The sequence below is a fragment of the Panicum virgatum genome, chromosome 5K (genome assembly GCF_016808335.1).
Source record: "Panicum virgatum strain AP13 chromosome 5K, P.virgatum_v5, whole genome shotgun sequence".
NCBI classification, from domain to species: Eukaryota; Viridiplantae; Streptophyta; class Magnoliopsida; order Poales; family Poaceae; genus Panicum; species Panicum virgatum.
The window spans coordinates 42319077-42338639 of record NC_053140.1 but is presented as its reverse complement, the minus strand read 5'-3'; the positions used below and the strand labels follow the sequence as shown (position 1 = coordinate 42338639).

The 19563-nt window shown below is 50.6% G+C and overlaps 2 long non-coding RNA genes across 2 annotated transcripts; one reads left to right on the top strand and one right to left on the bottom strand.

The window, feature by feature from the left end:
• Nucleotides 1-1106: 1106 nt before the first annotated feature.
• On the bottom strand, nucleotides 1107-1793 carry LOC120710043. The gene is made up of 2 exons (XR_005689810.1): nucleotides 1469-1793; nucleotides 1107-1358 (listed from the first exon to the last, which is right to left on the bottom strand). It is a non-coding gene; the product is annotated as an uncharacterized LOC120710043 (long non-coding RNA).
• Nucleotides 1794-4153: 2360 nt separating this feature from the next.
• Nucleotides 4154-5150, top strand: LOC120710042. Its single transcript, XR_005689809.1, has 3 exons — nucleotides 4154-4394; nucleotides 4503-4578; nucleotides 4669-5150. It is a non-coding gene; the product is annotated as an uncharacterized LOC120710042 (long non-coding RNA).
• Nucleotides 5151-19563: the final 14413 nt, after the last annotated feature.

The window sequence follows — 19563 nt, the reverse complement described above, 5'->3', positions numbered from 1 at the left end:
CATAAACGGGCTCATCTTCTCAGCTAATTCCGGCCATTTCCGGATCTAGCTCGTGAGATTGTACATCATGGAGTTCGCTAAAAGATTGTCCAGCATGGAGGAACGAGAAACTCTAGTCTCCACATCATAGCTAGAGGTAAAGGAATCAATGAACTGAAAAAACAATTGAATCTAAAAAAAAAAATCTCCACTGACATGGCACAAGAAACAGCAAAATCGAAACGGCCCAACAAAACTAAGAGCTAGCCCATGCCATGCCCCGCGCTAGAGGATTTATACAACACAGCACGGATCTTAAACAAATCCGAGCTGCTAAAAAGTGAGTGAAAACATGGATACATAATCATCCGAGTAATATATAGAAAAATCGAAACAAATCCTCCCCTCCCCCCACCCCCCCCCCCCCCCCCCCCCGCCACGCTGCTCGAACTTTTTACAATTCAATCCTTTAAAAAAATATTTATGTTTAGATCCCGAGAAGAATTAAATCCACCAGACAAATTAAATCCATATTTATACTCTGAGTCGCCGCCATAACTCACGGCGTTAAGCTAACAACTCTCGGTACCGTGACTCATGGCGCTGAGGTTCTTGCCACCCTATTTTGAAGCAGCTGAGGTGGTGCCAACGTGTTAGGCAGCTTGGTGCCACGCCGAGCTTGGCCATCGAGCGCCCGGTGCTTGCGGAGGACGGGAGCCAGACGAGGGCGTCAGACATGGCACTGATAGGGGCGGCGGCAGGTGTACGCAGCGATGCGGCCGGCAAGTGAAGGCAGCGGCGCGGCCGGCGATCGAGAGAGGGAGTGCATGGAGTCAGGTGCGAAGGACCCGGTATGGCAATGTATGGCGGCCGCCATACCTTGCTTTTTTGACAAGCACCCCTACATCTTTGATCCTTTTGTTGCCGGCAGCCGTAGGAGCTCGGTCTCCAACATTCTGAGTAGAGTAGGAGGCTGTAGGAGGAAGAATTACAGTATTAGGGCCTCCACGGTGTGTGTCTAAATTGATGTTCAAATAAGAGAGAAAATTTGGACATCACTCCACACACTGTACCTAGTGGTGCCAACTCAAAGTGGTGCTAGAAAAAGAAGAAGCGAGACATGTAGATTCACCGGTGCTCAAAGAATAAATAAATATACATTTACTGTAGCAACGGGTGACAGTTGAAATCTGACATCCACTCCCTACTTCCAGCCAACGTCCACATTCAAACGGTCACAAAAAAATTTACCGTTGGCTCATCTTGGCCAAAGTGCTATATATACAGAGACCCTATACACAGAGCATACATACAAATATACTGCTTTCGTATTGTAGTCATGGAGAACACTTCCTCTTCTTTCTCAAGTATGTTGAATTCTGCAATCACAAGTGGGGAGCCACAAAATCAAATTAGTCAGCAGCAGCAGCACCATTTCCCTCCAACCCAATACCCCCATGAACTATCCACCACCACAATACCCTCCCACCTTCAACCCTCAGTATTCCCTGCTTGCCGGTGCCGCCGTTCTCCGCGAGACGCCTGCTCCACTTCTTCTCTCCTTCCGATTCCACCAGATCCAACCAATTGAACTGGTGCTGAAGCAAAATCTCTAGAAGGGAACTCGGATTATTTGCGGGATCATGAGATCGAGCGAGCGCTCCGCGCTGGGGAACAGCAAAGACGAAGACGGAGGGAACGATGAAGGAAAGAGGAAATTTTTGTGCCGCGCGAAGGAAACAGAGTCGCAGATTTTTTTACTTCCCGTGAGCCCCAGCTGATAGCCAGCATCGCTCCTGCCTTTTGTGCACGCTGCGGCTCTACACAGCGATGCCCGTTTTTCTCTATGTGGGTCCCACTATTTTGTAGGCATCACCCTTCCATTGTGGCCGGACTTAGGCTCTCCGCACTCGTCGTTCTCTAAATTCACTCTCCAAACGGAATATTCTGTCCAGGTCATCAAGATTCTCTGCTCTATATCTCGTTCTTCCGCACCCATCCACTCTCTATGTTTCCTCTCTATATCAACCACCACGCCATGGGACCCACATTTCAATTTTTTTCCACTCCCTCCCCATTTTCTCTCTCCTCCCCATCTCTTCTCCCCGCCGGCCCTTTCGCCCCCTTCCATCCCTCACCGCCACCGCCCCTCCCTCTCCGCCCTCCTCCATGCTACCTCGTCGGATTCGACGCCGGCTCCCTTCCTCTAGGATCCGGCGCCGCCGCGGCCCGCACTCCGGCGCTCCCACCCCCTCGGCGCTCCGGCACCCCTCCCTCCCTTCTCCCTCCGCCGCGAGCTCGGCTGGCCTCGGGCTCGCCGGCCTGAAGCTTCGCCGAGCCGGCGGCCAAGGCGAGGTAGGGGCGCACGCCCGCGCGGGGCGGCCACGGTGAAGGTGAGGCAGGGGCGGCCTTCCTCCCTCCCTTCCTCCCTCCGCGCACGCCCCCGCGGGGCTTCCTTCCCCTCCCTCGCCGGCGGGGCGCGCGGCCATGGCAGCCGGCCTCCACGCTGGCCCTGGACCTCGTGCGGCGGGCTCCCCTGCTCCGGCGAGCAGGCAAGGGCGCGCGGGACCGCCGCCCTCTGCTCTTCCTCGCGGTCGCCCAGGAGCCCGCAAGACGGCGCCGGGCTCGGGCTCCGTCCGCCCATGGAGCTCGCCGCCGCCCCCTAGACCTCGTGGTCCCATGGAGCGAGCACGCGGATCTCGGCGGCAGCGGCGGCGAGTGCACCCCGGCGGATCTCGGCGGCGGCGGTGGCAAGCGCACCTCCCCGGTGGCCCCTCCCTCCTGTTGCTGCTCCGGGCGGCTTGGGGATGAGGCGAGGCGGCATGGCCATGGCGAGCGCGCGCACAAGGCGGCGGCCGCGGCGAGCAGGGCGGGGCGGAAGCGCGGCGGCGGCGACGGCAACAGCAGCAGCTTCGGAGCGGCGGCGGGGCAGCCCTTTGCGTGGCGGCGGATGCCCCTTCCCCTGCTCCCGCGGCGGGGCGGGACGGAGTGGAGGAGGGCGGGGATGCGGCGCTGTGCGGAGCATGATGGCGGCGCTGCGCGTCGCGGTGGAGGGCGGGGTGCGGCGCGGTGGCCGCCGGAGGTGGAGGACCTGCTCCCTTGCTCCTCCGTGCGCGGGCGGTGGCGAGCTCGAGTAGGGGCGGCGGGATCCAGGCGGTCATGGCCGGATGCGCGCCTCGAGCAAGGGCAAGGGCAGCGGCCGCGGCCGTGGCGGACGCGCCAGGGGTGCTGCGGCGGACGGCGCCGGCGAAGGAGAGCTGCCCGGCCCGAGAGGAGGCGGGGGAGGAACGGTCCGAGGCGGGTCCCACGCCACGTCGCCGTGTTGCGGACGGACGCTACCACTCCATATTTGGCGCGCCTTCGCCACGTCCTCAAGGATGCCGCGCCGTTTAGAGAACGCCGGTGCAGAAAAAAATCTGTATATGCTTGCGCTACAGGCTTACAGAGCGGGGTAGAGAGCCCCACTGCGGAGAGCCTTAGGCGGAACGAACCGCTATGTGCTTAACTGGGCCAACAGGTAGGTTCCTTTTGGTTAATGGGCTGGCAGCCTACTCCGTCCTTCTACATTTGCTCCATCGATTTCCGATCGAAGACGAAACGACGAGGCCGCGACTCTCCACTGCCTGCGAGAGGCGAGTCAACAATCACAAATTTCTATATGTGAGAGTGCGTAGCCATCCCGGGCTCTCAGCATATCCGCGTCGTCAAAAATTTTGTGCGCCGTCCGATGTGCGATTCACGGCATCACGTCCTCCTATCTCGTTCATAGTTTGGTCTCCATGGGATGGTGGCGTCCAAGTTTCACACTGCAAACTGGTTCCGGTTCACGCGTCCTCTCCAGTTGTCTGACCTTTCCACGTTACACAGTGCCGGAAACATGGCCGTGTCCAGGCAAAAATGGCGCCGCAAAGGGACGACCGGATGCGGCATTGTGCTCATGTCTTGGAAGGAAGCAATGAACGCGCCAGCAGGTGCAGTGAGCCCCGTCTCTGTGCTCGCTTCTGCGCCAAGGTCTACAGCTGCAAACAGTGTGTCGTGCTCACTGTGGCGCCCTTTCTTCTTCTTTTCACATGTGCTCACGCGCGGCATAGTGCGTCTGCTTCTTTCTCAGCTTTGACAGCCTCTAAACACTATAGCACGTGGAGCGGCACTGTACTCCTCCCCCCTCTTTCACTTCCGTTGAGCCTCGTTTATATTTGTCTCCTCGTTGTTGAAAGCTGCCGGTGTCTCCGCGTTCTTCTTTCACCGCTGCTCGTTGCTGCGTACTACTCGCCGTAGCTTCCTCATGCGTGCCTGAGCTCCACGAAACGCACCGTCGTCTCATTGTTCTTCTTTCAAAGCTCCTCGTTGCCTGAAGCTCTTCATATTTGTGGGTCTCGCGCCTGGTTCGCCGAGCGTGCTTTAGCTTGTCATTGGTACTTGCTCTTCTCTTTCCTTTCTTTTTCATCTGAAACCTTTGCTTTACATTTTATTTGGTGCTACTCTTGAGTTATTAATCAGAGTTTCATTGTTTCTGTTTGTAGTGCACTGCCCATAACATATCCGTGGCAAGTTGCTATATCGGTGAACTCGCAACCACTGCGCTTAACTGCTAATCAGGTTCTTCTTAGCAACCTTTCTCCTCCCGCATTGAAAACAAAAAGTCTACCCTCCGAATCTACATGTAACTCTGATTTTTTTGGCATTCAGCTAACGAAGGAGAACTTCGTTGGTTTCTGTTTTTTTCTACGAATCTGCAACACTCCTCTCCTCCTTTAGGTCAGATAAGCTCTTCCTTTACCTTACATACGTTTGTTAATTTTTCTCGAACTACCAGTTGCTTTGTTGTGGCGTGATAAAGATCCCATTTCGGTTCCCAGGTTCGTGCTTGCTTGTTTGATTTAGATTGCGCCTGGTGTTGTTTAGATCCTCCTTAGTTAGACAAACAAAGGTGAGCTTGTGGGATCTTGCGAAATTATTACAGCTGCTTTTCTATCTTACAAAACGTTCCAAATAACGATTCCGACAACCCATCCGGTTAGTTTTCCCCACAAATCTCCTGATTTGTGGTAATCCTTTGTCCAACCAATCAAAAAAAACCTCGTGGCGATGCCCCCCAGGCGTAAATGGAACGCTGAAAACTCCGAGAACAGTGAGTTTCTGTTGTCGGTCGAAACCCACCGACGAGTAGCGACGGGCAACACGAAGAGCCGGGAGGTTGTTGGGGCGCTGGCAGGCACTGCTCCCTCGTCGACGGCCCGCAATTCCGTCACGCGCTCGGAGGTTTTGTGGAAAACCGGGCGTGCCACCTGACCTATACCCGACCAGGAGGGTGCAGACGTGCTCCAAACAGTTTCCTGCATACAAAGACACGTGTAAACGTAAGTCCGAGCCGTGGTCGGCTCCCCGGGACGACTCTTGCATCGGCTTTAAAGAGCCGATCGAGTCCCGGTGTCAGATCGGATCTGTAACCATCCAGATTTCGATGAATAAAGCAAACAACTATAAAACTGCTTCAATTAAATCCAGCTAATCTAATCCACGATGGTAAAAGCTTCACTGCTAGATCGGAACATCCTACACGTGACTAGGCCTAATGAACATAACAGACGACTAAACCAGAACCAAAAACAGAGGCCTAAGAACTAGCAAGAGCCGATTCCCGGAACAATCCCTATCAAGGTTAAGATAAAGCATCTACTACGCCACCGGATCATCCAATCCGTTTGCAAGGCCTAACCTAGCAGATATTACGCCAACTCCTAGAATAAGAGCAAACCATAACAGATTAGATCTACTAGACATAAAAGAAGCAGAGTGTTGCTTCTGTGCAACTAATTCTATGCGACAAGAACTAGCATGAGATTGGAACGTGACAGCACAGGAACAACGTGATATTCGTAGATGATAAGCAACGAAGCATAACAGATCTATTAAAAGCCATGCTACGAACATCAAGATAACTAGTATTACTCGCAATCAAAAACGCTTCAGTACGAGTAATACCAAGGTAAAAGCAAGAACTACGCTGCCCTGATCGCAGGAAGCGATCAGGGCAGCATGGCACTTACTTGGATGAAACCCTAGGATTAGGGGTGGCGATGCGCCGAGAGTTGTTGTTTGTGAGACGTGATGACGCTCTCCTTCATGAATAACAAAGGATACATATTTATAGTCCGGAGACTTGGGAAACAATCTAAACTAATCTTGTCCCGATTGGACTCTATCTCTAACCTTAAACTAAATCTAAGGATACACGGCCAATGTGGCCCATATGGTCACGCAGGAGCCGATTTACAAGCCTTCCTCAATCTTCTGCTTTAAGCCCATCTTGCTTTCGGCCCATAAATTAACCATGTTAATTTATGGCGATAACACATGCCCCCTGGTTTTGGCAATGATAATTCCAAAACCAATCCGTCGCTTCATCTTCCCGTTAATGTTCATTAAACATACTGCAACCACCAAGGAAAAGGCAACGTCTCTGCAACTGGCTCCTCGTAGAATGTGAAATTGCCGATCCATCTTCTACCTTTTCACTATTTAACCTCCCTCTGCATCGGCTCTTCTTCACAGCAAAACTCATTCTTCTTCCCAAAGCCAGTAGCACAGAAACCACCCCAATCCTCCAGCAGCCATGGCCATCTCTTCTTCCTCCGGCTCCAACTCCTTCGGAGACTCTTCTTCTTCTTCCTTCCTCTCGGCCTCCTCCATCGACTCTATCCCAGAGAGCCGAGAGCCGACCCCCGAGTGGGACCCAACAGCGGCCTACGAGGCGCTGGCTCCTCTGCACTGGGACGCAGAGGAGTTCGATTTCGGGGTCGCCTCCGAGGAGGACGAGCCCACAACTGAGGGAGAAGACCTGCAGTTCCTATTCCAAGAGGAACTGGAGAGCGGCGAAGACGATGCCTTTTCCTGGGAAGGAGCCGACTCCTCTGAAGAGATCGGCTCTTGCTCCAGTGACGACACGGCGGCGGGAGGAAACCCCCACCAATTCCTCAAGGCCCCCTCAGAGGGGAGCGAAGAAGGAAGCAGCAGCGGCGGCGGCGGACGAAGCAGCAATAGCGCCGATGACAGCGGCGATGGTAGCAGCGACGACAACGACGATGATGATGACGACGATGGAGACGCACCGTCACGAAGCCCGAAGCGCCGTAGGTGTTCAGACACCTACGACTGGTAGATGTAGGTAGCATCATAGGATCATAAAGCCGAAGGATTGATTTCTTTGTAAAATCGGCTTTCCTTGTAATAAACTCCTTTTTAATGAAATCGAGTTTCCCCAATTTCGCATGTCTTCATTTATTTCTCAAAAAGCCGATGGCAACGCATCAGGCCTCCATAAATATCCAAGAGCCGACGAAATTCAAACTAGAAGCAACCCACAGAAGAATAATACTTCCAGTCTGAACCGAACTCGACAAACCCTCAAATTCGAGTGTAATTCGAAAACCAAGCTCTACAAATCCGAGCAAGAACTCTTCAAGCAGCCGGAATTCGAATCAGAGCCCACATCAAGCAAACCCTAAGTCGACAGATCTATACCATGGCAGATTCTGCAACTCGGACGACAAGCTCTGCAACCGATGATACGGCAATCTGCGGCCTGAAGGTAACATCCGGCCTAAACCTTTAGTTTTCTTCAGCTTACCAAGTTTCTGAAACTGAAACTCTGAAACATGACACCATACGCATATTTCTGAACTTCTGAACTTCAGGTGTCAGACATCCTTTTGCCGCATCCTTCCAACCCAAAATCTTTCTATCTTGGCCCACAAACCCATGAAAACCCCATAGATTTGATCTCTTGCGAAGCAAATAGGATTCCTTTTGTGAGTCAAAACATCGATTTGAACCTCTGGGCCGACTGCTTAACAACCTGGCCTAATCCACCTGAAAGCTGGATTACATGGTACAGCAGAGTAGCAAAAGCTCACATGCCCTTATGGCAGGATTTGAACATAGCCGATGCACTTAGTTTATCACTGTCATCCCTTGACAAAGATGAAAATCTTCTGAAAACCATCGGCTGTTTCTGGTCCGATGCTCTGAATTGTTTCCTCTTTGGTCATGGACCCATGACTCCTACTCTGCTAGATGTTACCATGATCACTGGACTAGACATTAGCTCTCCTAATCCTGCTGCTCACAAAATGGCAGAAGTCCCCTTCAAGCTTTCTTCCAAGGTTAACTGTACAAACTGGGGTACTTACATGAGTCAGCACATGAAAACAAAAGGTCCAGTAATTGAGAAGGAACACACAGCCTTTTTAAACCTTTGGCTAGAGCACTTTATCTTCTGTGGTCCTTCTCTAGCTCCAACTAAGAACTATCTCCCCTTGGCCTATTACCTGGCCCATGGTAATCACACCGGCCTAGGCAAACTTTTTCTCGGAGAAACATACAGATATCTCCATCTGATGACATCTAACTTGCTCAACCATAAGAAACTGAGAACCGGAGGCCCTTGGTGGTTTATTCAATTGTGGGCACAACTGTACTTCCAGCACCATATTCCCAACTTCCAACGCCTGACCAAGAACTCCTTTCCTGATGAGAATGGCAAACCAATTAGATGTACTAGTTATGGCCAAACTTTGTTCAGTCTCCCTGGCAGTAAATTGAATTCAGCAGATGCAGCAAACTGGTTCAGAGTCTTCTACAAAAGACTAGATAATCCCCTATATTTTCCATTTACTGAATCTGAATCTTTTGAGAACCCAACTGCCTTCAGACTAAATAGCTTTGCCGATAACGACAGCACTCGGCATCTATATTCTTTGATGATCCGACCTAGCTTCCTCCCTGTTGGCATCAGCAGTTCTAATAGAATTATCAAGCCAGGCTATGAATCTTACCAGCCAGTCATAGCAGCTCGGCAATTTGGCCTAGGACAGGTCCCTCCCCACTTCCATATTCACCACTTGGTGGAGAGCAGAGCCGATCTGCCTGATGGTCTCACCAGCTCGAGATGCTACAGCATGTTTGACAATCTCCACATTCCAATACCAGCCGATTTGTCTTTCACCTTCTCATCAATCGGCTTTGATACTTGGTGGAACATGTGGAAAACTCATGTCTTTAGAAAAGCTCTAGGTCCTCGACTGCAGCGAATCGATCCTGAATATGTAATCCTCGAGGAAGAGGTACTGAATTTATGTATTTTATTCCTCCCAAATTCTCTATCCCTTTCTCTTGGCTTAACCTGCTCATCCTGTCAGCAACAACAAGATGGTCCAGAACCCATGCCCTGTACTGGGGAGCCATTTCACTTCCTTCCGACTGCTCCTAATGTACTCTTCTGCAAAGGATCACCACCAATGAAGAAAGTGATAATGATTATTCAGCCAGACTTACTCCAGTCGGCTTCCAAGCGAAGACAAACTTCTGCAAGCATTGCCCCCCGAGCCTTGACCAAGAAAAGGAAGATGATCACAAGGCGTGTCATCAAGAAACCAGTACCATCCCCTCCAAGTCCATCAGAGTCCAACACCAACCAGGTAACTCATCATTCAAGAACTTATCTTTTATTTCATACATATGTACCTTGGTTGACTATAATTCTATTTCCAGGATGGAGCTGAAGAAACCTCCAATGTAGAAAGCCTGAATCAACATGAGACGGCTGCAACTCCTGATGCACTAATGGATATAAATGAAGAACAAGCTGATACAGTCGATGCTCTTGACGCTAACACCAGCTCTGATAGGATGATTGCTCCTGAACCGCCCAACACTTCTTCTCCAGAACAGGTGACATTACAAAACCAATTCTGAACCAACCGATAGCTTCATAAATGCATCTTGTTCTAACTCCAGATATGTCCATAGAGCTTTGACATTCCAGGTTTGCTTTCTTTCGACCCGGCATCAATGGGTCTGATTGTCCCTGGAGCAGAAACATTATCTCTGCAGCAATCGGCTAACTTGACACATCAGCTTCGACTCATCAGGGATCTCCTATCTGCTCCAATCACCACTCTGGTTGACGATTCCAGCAAAATAAAGAACATCTTCGAGCAAATAGAACCCCAACTTCCGGAACCATTGCAAATCAAGCTCTGGTCAGCCAGCAACCTCCCATTCTTTCGGATAGAAGTCAGTAAGGCACAACAAAGGATGGAAGCACGTCGCTCTCAAACTTCTCTGAAAGCTGACATTACCCAAAAGTGCAAGGCCCTCAACCAGAAGAAGGCAACTCTAGATATCAAAGCTGACGTGTCTGCCAACATGAATCGACTCGACTTCCTGAAGAAAGAACTGGCGGAACTTGAAGAAAAGGTCCGCACCACCAAAGAACTCATCCATGCCGAGGAAATCTCCATTGCAAACTCCAAATAAGAAACCCAGGAAATAGCCAAACAGATACAAGCAGAGTTTGCAGAAATCAGCACCTTGAGTCGGCAGATAGTCACAGGCGATGACAAGGATGACGAAGCGATTGTAGCACGAGCAGACACTGTCCGAACTAAAGCCATCCATGCCATAGAAGAGTTCCTGAACCAGTAGATAGGCTCAAAAGAGAATTAGTTCTGCCTGTTAACTTGAAACTTGTAACTGTTCTTTAAAAACATCTTAAGTCGATGGTCACACATTGGCTGTTCGCTTTTCATATATTTCACTAGCCAACTCAAAGTGTTGGCCTGTCATGATTTTCTTTTTTTCTTTTTTTACTGGCCAACTCAACGTGTTGCCTTTCATGACTCTTTTTTTTGCGCGGCCAACTCAACGTGTTGGCCTGTCATGATATAGCCAGATGGATGTCATCGGCTCTTATTAATCGCCTTCCCACATGCTCGGGAAATACCTCTTGAGATGCTGACCATTGACAGCAACAGGAAACTTGACGCCGTCCAATTCCTCGAGCATGTATGCGTTCCCGGGCAAAACCTGATCAACCTTGTATGGCCCGTGCCAAGTTGGAGACCATTTACCAAACTTTTTGTCTTTAGTTCCCAATGGCAATACCGCCTCCCAAACTAAATCTCCAACTCGAAAATCCTTAGGCTTGACCTTCTTGTTGTATGCACGGGCAACTTTAGCTTTGTTCTCTTTGATTTTTTCCAGCGACCAAAGCCTTAGCTCTGTCAGGTCCTCCACATTATCGTTCATCAAGGCTGCATACTGTTCGGCAGATAGATCATTCTGAAACTCAACACGCCTTGATCCAGCCGTGATTTCCCATGGTAGCACAGCGTCCTGCCCGTAGACTAGATGGTACGGTGACGTCTTGGTGGACCCATGACACGAAATACGATATGCCCACAAAGCTTCTGATAACACCTCATGCCAGCGCCTAGGATATTCATCGATCTTTCTCTTTATGAGCTTGATAAGGCTCTGGTTGAATGCCTCGGCCTGTCTATTAGCTTGGGCATAATACGGAGATGATCTGATCAGCTTAATCCCCATGTCATCGGCAAACTTTCTGAACTCCTCTTATATAAAGACCGATCCTCCATCAGTCGTAATGGTCTGAGGGATCCCAAATCTGTGAATGATGTGTTCTTTGACAAAGCTGATCACATCTCTCAATGCTACTGACCTCATGGGCACTGCCTCTACCCACTTTGTGAAATAATCCGTGGCAGCTAAGACCCATTGGTGACCCTTGCTAGACGACGGGTTGATCTGTCCAATCATGTCCATGCCCCATCCTCTGAATGGCCAGGGTTTGATGATAGGATTCATCACTGATGCTGGCACTATCTGAATTTTGTCAAACCTCTGACATGCTTGACATCCCTTGTAATATTTGAAACAATCTTCAAGTATAGTGGGCCAGTAATAACCCGATCGCCTAATCAGCCATTTCATCTTATGAGCCGATTGGTGCGTACCGCAGGCTCCTTCATGAACCTCATGCAAGAGCCGATTTGACTCTGAAGGTCCCAGACATTTGAGTAGCAGTCCTTCCAAGGTCCTGTAGAACATGTCATCCCCCCGAGCCGAATCCTTCAAGTAATTGAAGATACCGGCTCTCCAGTCTCCAGGTTCCAGAAACTGAACCTCCACATCGACTCCATCGGCTGTTTCCTTGTAGCCAGAAGCCATTTGTGCCAAATCATTGGCTTCGTTATTCAGAGTCCTGCGTATCCAGTGGAAATTGATGTACCTAAATCGTGACATCAACTCACGGCACTGCATCCATTTCGGGAAAAGAGCCTCGCTCTCACATTTATATTCCTCCGTGAGCTGAGAAATCACCAATTTTGAATCCCAAAAATTTCCACCGCTTCTGCTCCAGCTTCAAGGAGTAGTTCCATCCCTTTGCGAACGGCTTCATATTCCACCAAATTATTGGTGCATGGGGCAGTCATTCTGATGGAAAAGGAATAAGTCGCCCCACGAGGCGAGACCAACAGAATTCCCACACCGCACCCATCATCACAAGCCGATCCGTCAAAGAACATAGCCCAAGCACGAATAAATACCGCATCAATATCAGTGCTGATCCTGTCCGCAACAAGATCCGCCAGTGCTTGTCCCTTGACTGCTTTTGCAGGCTGGTATCGGATATCGAACTCTGACAATGCAAACATCCATTTTAAAAGTCGGCCTTTCAGGACAGGAGCCGATAGCATGTGCTTTATGACATCCGATTTGCATATAACAATTGTTTCCACCGAGAGCAAAATATGACGAAGCATTGTACATGTAAAGTATAAGCAAAGGCAAAGCTTCTCGATTTCAGGGTACCTGGTCTCGGCGTCTAACATGCGTCTGCTGAGGTAGAAAACCGCCCTCTCCTGGCCGTCATGCTTCTGAACCAACACCGAAGCAATAGAAGTGTCACCCAAGGATAGGTACACATAAAACGACCTATCATGCTGAGGAGGAACCAACACTGGAGGCTTTGACAAATACTCTTTGATTTCATCGAAAGCTTGCTGCTGTTCTGCCCCCCAACGAAACTCATCATCGGATTTGATCTTCACCAAACCCATGAAAGGCTCGATACGCCCAGATAGATTGGAGATAAACCATCTGACAAAGTTGATTTTACCGATGAGCTTCTGCAATTCTTTCTTCGTAGTAGGTGGTTTCATCGTCTTCACAGCTTTTTGACTCTTTAGGCCGATCTCGATTCCCCGTTCATGCACCAGAAATCCCAGAAATTGACCGGCCGATACACCGAAGGCACACTTTTTTGGGTTCATTTTGAGTCCAAACCTTCGAGTCCGTTCAAAAACTTGGCGCAGATCTTCTAGATGCCCCCCAGCCGATTTGGACTTGACCACAACATCATCAATATAGATTTCTACCAATCTGCCGATGAGATCATGAAAAATGTAATTCATGGCACGTTGGTACGTTGCACTGGCATTCTTCAGTCCAAAGGTCATAACTAAGTACTCGATCAAGCCAACTGCGTCTGGCACTCTGAACGCGGTCTTGTTCACGTCTTCCGGGGCTATGAAGATCTGGTTGTAACCGGCATTACCATCCATGAAACTCATCATTTTGTGGCCAGCAGCGGCGTTGATCAATGTCTCTGCAACAGGCATCGGGTATTCATCCTTCGGTGTTGCTCTGTTGAGATCTCTAAAATCGACGCAGACACGCCATCGGCCATCCTTCTTTTGCACCGGCACCACACTGGAGATCCATTCTGCAGACCGGCACGGCCTGATGAACCCAGCATCCAACATCTTCTCTATTTCTTTCTTGACTTCCTCTAGGACTTCGGCCTTCATCTGACGTGCTGGTTGCTGAAACGGCCGAAATCCCTTTTTGACGGGAGTCGATGCTCGACGATGCTTCTATCCAGACCGGGCATTTTAGTGTAGTCCCATGCAAAACAGTCCCAATACTCTTTCAGTAATGCAATCATCTCCTCACGCAAGACCGGATCCAACTTCTTGCTGATAAATGTCGGCCGTGGCTTATCCCCAGGACCGATGTCAACTTCTTCCAAATCGTCAGCTGACGTGAACCCGTATCCTAGTTTACCGTCGTCTGAAAAACCAGATGCGAACGCAGGCAAGTCTTCGTTGTCTACAAGATCAGCGGCAAACACAGGGAGATGACAAGAAAATTTACTTGGCCAACCGCACGGGCTGGCCGCCTCTGTTCTTCCATTAGCATTCAGAACCAAATAGTCGGTGAGTGGCCAACTGCCAGAGCAGGCCGTCGTATGTACATGATGTAAGAATTCCAAACACAAACGAAATTTTTCTATTTTTTGGGGCCGGTCACTGGGACCGGCCTCTCTATCAGCATGCCAGGATGCATCTAATCTGTGAGGCCAGTGGATAAGACTAGCTTCAGTCCGTTTTTTATCGCTTCGATCCGATCACAATCTTCCAGGGCGATCCCTGAGATCGGCTCTTGCCCATCCGCATCCCACGCGTTCATGTTTGCGAGGGAAACCTCGCTGGAATCATCTGCACGGACTACCTCCACTTCATCGCCATCCCATTGAACGAGATACTGATGCATTGTGGAAGGGATACAACAGTTGGCGTGGATCCAATCCCTCCCAAGCAATACCGTATATGTACTCTTGCTGTTGACGATGAAGAACGAAGTCGGGATCGTCTTGCGGCCAACTGTCAGCTCCACGTTAAGAACTCCCATTGCTTCTGATGGTTGTCCGTTGAAGTCATTGAGCATCACGTTGGTCTTGATCAGATCAGCAGAAGAACGACCCAATCGGCGCAGCACAGAGTACGGCATCAGGTTGACTGCGGCGCCAGTGTCGACCAACATCCTGTTTACAGGCTTGCCGTTGATGAGGCCCTTGAGATACAATCCCTTCAGGTGCTTGTAGCTTTTCTCCTTGGGATTCTCAAAGATGATTGGCCGCGGGCCGAGATCCAGCTGCGCAATAGCCAATTCTTCTGGTTGGGGCGCCCGAAACTCCGATGGGAGCACGAACACCATGTTCACGTCAGCCAATGGCCTCTCATCGGCTTTTGTCTGCTTGGGGCGCCACTCCTTCCTTGGAGAGCGCCTCTCCTCCCTTCGCGGTCGCCTGATTTGCTCCGCGAGATCCGGACGTGCCTTCCTCAGCACGTCGAGGTACTTGGCTTCTGCCTCTTCCAGGTTGCGCAAACGCTGCACTCTGCGTTTCTGCGAGCGATTAAGCCCGTCAGGACACCACCGTGGGCGATGGCACCTGTCTTCTTCTGGCTCGGAACCACCCCTGGATGGGTGCCTCGCATGATTGTCTTGACGTGTTCTGGGCCCCAAGCGCCGGAACACCGATGTCTCGACCCGCTGGCGCCCTTGAGGCCTGCACTCCAAGCAATCATCTATGGTAGGTAATCGGCTCATGCCGGAGTTCTAGCAATACCTGAAGAACGGGCAATGCCAATGGTCACGTATAGCCTGGCGCCTCCCCAGCGTCCTTCCTGTGCGGTGCTCGTACTCGTCTTCTTCCGATTCGCGTCGGCGGCGCAGCTTGTACTGGTACTGGTATTTTTCCAGGAGCCGATTAGAAGCTGGGAGCTGGTTGCGGATATGACGTATTTGCTCTTCAGTCACATGTTGCTGCTCCAACTCGCGTTCATCCTGCGGCCGTTTGCCAGAAGCGGCCTCTCTCTTCTGCTTGTCATGGCGGCGCATAGGTCCCACCATGTTGATCTAGAATGCTAGATCCTGGCCCTCGGATCCGAAGTCTGACAGCTCCACAACATTAACCTGCGGGAAGGGCTTCGTGTCAACCTTCATTGTGTGTTGAGCCAGGATTAATCGGCCTTGTTCGATAGCCGATTGGATCTGACGCCGCAGCTCCTTGCATTCACCCGTGGCATGAGTGAACGAGTGGTGCCATTTGCAGTACAGCCTCCCCTGCAGCTCTTGTGGCGTCGGTCGCTTGTGGTTCTCTGGGAGCTTCAGCTGTTTTTCCTTGAGGAGCAGATCAAATATCTGCTCTGCTTTCGCCACGTCGAAGTCGAAGCCCTTCACAAGCCTCTGCTGTTTGATCCACTTGCATGGAACAGGGTTTGCCCCCCGAGTCCACTCTACTACGGCCACTTCCTACTCCTCGCCAGAGTCGTCATCAGATTCATCCGCCTGGGCCACGTTTACATGGCGCTTGAACTTATCTTGGTACAACTCGGGATGATAATGCTCGTACGCGGTAAGCTTCTGCACCAGGTGCGCCAGAGACGTGAACTCCAACTGAAAAGCCGCATCCTTGATCGGCTTAGCAAGCCCGAGGACAACCAGATCGATTGCCTCCTTCTCTGTGATGCGCGACGAGTAGCATCGGTTCTTAACTTCTCTGAAGCATTGTATGTACTCCGACACGGTCTCTCCTCGCTTTTGCCTGACCTGGGCGAGGTCGGCAATTCCAGCTTCAGCAGCCTCCGAATGGTACTGGGTATGGAATTGATCCTCAAGCTGCCTCCAAGTCCGAATCGAATCCGGAGCCAGTGATGCATACCATCCAAAAGCTAGGCCTGTAAGGGACTGGCCGAAGAACCGGACCCTCAGAGGATCCGACACTGAGATCATCCCAAGCTGCGTCAAGTATCGGCTCACATGCTCTATGGAGCTGGCTCCTTCTGACCCGTTAAACTTAGTGAACTCAGGAAGCCGATACTTGGGCGGCAACGGGATCAAGTCATAATCACTTGGGTACGGCTTGGAATAGCCGACCGCTTTCCTCTTGGGCAGGATACCAAAATGATTTCTCAGTATTGCACTGACCTGCTCCACACTAAGAACTCCTGGGGCCGATGGCTCAGCACTCGGCCCAGTAGCGTACTTTGCCAGCCACGCTTGTTTCTCTGCGTCTACTCCAGAAGCTCCTGGGCTTACCACCTGCACCGAGCGTGTTGGATTGACGCTGTCAGGGATGTAGGTGCACGTGTAACCATGCGGGATCTCCTTGGGCGGCTCGGTGAGGAATTGACCTTCTCCAGGATCGCTGCCGATCTTGTAGATGACGTAGATCGGCGAATTTTGTGGTCTTGGGGCCGCAAACGAGAACGGCAACACTGGTCTAGAATGCAGCGTAGCTTCCTCTGTGTGACTCCCCAGGGTTGGCCCCGATGGAGAGTACTTGTTCTTGATTATTTCCTGGATGACGCGGTGCGCCATGCGCTCAATCTCGTTCATCAGGCTCTGAGAATGCCGATGAAGCGAATGGGCCACCATGTAGTTCATCTCCTGACGCAGGGCCCTGGTGCGCTCCTCTGATGGTACAGACAGGTCCACGTTGTCGAGAGCGCCTTCAGGCGAGAACCCCTTCCACCTGATGGCATGGTTGCGGGTCCTCTCAAAAGAGCCGATGAGATCGGCTTCTAGCAGAGCTTTGATCTCATCATACTTCTTGTGTTCAGGAGAGAGCTCTTCATACGTGACGGGCTTGGGAGCAGGTTCTTGATCTTGAGCTTCGGTCATTGTTGCAGTGGACATTGTTGCCGAGAAGGGTGGTCCCACCGGGCGTGCCAGAATGTGTTGTCGGTCGAAACCCACCGGCGAGTAGCGACGGGCAACACGAAGAGCCAGGAAGTTGCTGGGGCGCTGGCAGGCACTGCTCCCTCGCCGACGGCCCGCAATTCCGTCACGCGCCCGGAGGTTTTGTGGAAAACCGGGCGTGCCACCTGACCTATACCCGATCAGGAGGGTGCAGACGTGCTCCAAACAGTTTCCTGCATACAAGGACACGTGTAAACGTAAGTCTGAGCCGTGGTCGGCTCCCCGGGACGACTCTTGCATCGGCTTTAAAGAGCCGATCGAGTCCCGATGTCAGATCGGATCTGTAACCATCCAGATTTCGATGAATAAAGCAAACAACTATAAAACTGCTTCAATTAAATCCAGCTAATCTAATCTACGATGGTCAAAACTTCACTGCTAGATCGGAACATTCTACACGTGACTAGGCCTAATGAACATAACAGACGACTAAACCAGAACCAAAAACAGAGGCCTAAGAACTAGCAAGAGCCGATTCCCAGAACAATCCCGATCAAGGTTAAGATAAAGCATCTACTACGTCACCGGATCATCCAATCCGTTTGCAAGGCCTAACCTAGCAGATATTACGCCAACTCCTAGAATAAGAGCAAACCATAACAGATTAGATCTACTAGACATAAAAGAAGCAGAGTGTTGCTTCTGTGCAACTAATTCTATGCGACAAGAACTAGCATGAGATTGGAACGTGACAGCACAGGAACAACGTGATATTCGTAGATGATAAGCAATGAAGCATAACAGATCTACTAAAAGCCATGCTACGAACATCAAGATAACTAGTATTACTCGCAATCAAAAACGCTTCAGTACGAGTAATACCAAGGTAAAAGCAAGAACTACGCTGCCCTGATCGCAGGAAGCGATCAGGGCAGCATGGCACTTACTTGGATGAAACCCTAGGATTAGGGGTGGCGATGCGCCGAGAGTTGTTGTTTGTGAAACGTGATGACGCTCTCCTTCATGAATAACAAAGGATATATATTTATAGTCCGGAGACTTGGGAAACAATCTAAACTAATCTTGTCCCGATTGGACTCTATCTCTAACCTTAAACTAAATCTAAGGATACACGGCCAATGTGGCCCATATGCTCACGCAGGAGCTGATTTACAAGCCTTCCTCAATCTTCTGCTTTAAGTCCATCTTGCTTTCGGCCCATAAATTAACCCTGTTAATTTATGGGGATAACAGTTTCCCCACTGATACTTTACCTCAAGTCCTCATAAACGTATCCCTAAGACATATTAAATGAGGCTTCCTTGTGCACACTAGGAGGCACTGCTGAGTACTCGCCTGCTGAAAACCGTCTTAAACGGAGAAAATATATGCTGCAGAAAAAATTGTTGGATGAAAGAGTTCTAGAAGAATCTGTTGTGCGTATCTTGCCTTGTGTAACAAACTATGTATACAGAGAACAGTCCGAACTCTTAGGATCTCATTGAGAATAGAATGTCATGTAATTATAGGCTACTAAATATAGCTCCTTGAGTTACGGACTGTGATCTGTGTACACCTATTTGTATGCCACGGTTGGGGCTTTTCCAATCAATCTAATAGATTCAACACGCATCCGCCTGGTACCCAAGATAGGGGCCGGCGTTCCTCCACCTGCCCTCTGATTCATCTCACATGGTAATCAGAGCCAACAAACACTAGAGTTTATCGTGTAGATCTGCTCCTGCCATGGCGAGTTCTTCTTCGACCGCCAACATCAATCCGCTCGTAGGACTCACCGTGGCTGAGAAGCTCACGAAGACGAACTTCGCCTCATGGAAAGCACAAGTGAAGTCTGCCGTGTGCGGCGCCATGCTTGAAGACTACCTCACCGGAGCAAACAAGGCTCCTGATGCAGAGATCATCATCAAGGGAGCCGACGGCAAGGAAGAGAAGAAGCCGAACCCGGCCTATGCGCTGTGGCGAGCTCAGGACCAGCAGGTTCTAAGTTATTTGCTGTCAAATATATCACCTAGCGTTCTGACTCAGGTTAACGCAAGTGAAACAGCAGCCGAGGCTTGGAGAATCATCGAGGGTGCGTTCTCATCTCAGTCCCGAGCGAGGGCTGTGAATGTGCGCATGGCTCTCTCCAGCACAAAGAAGGGCAGCATGACTGCCACGGAGTACTACACCAAGATGAAGAATTACGGCGACGACATGGCGGCCGCAGGACGG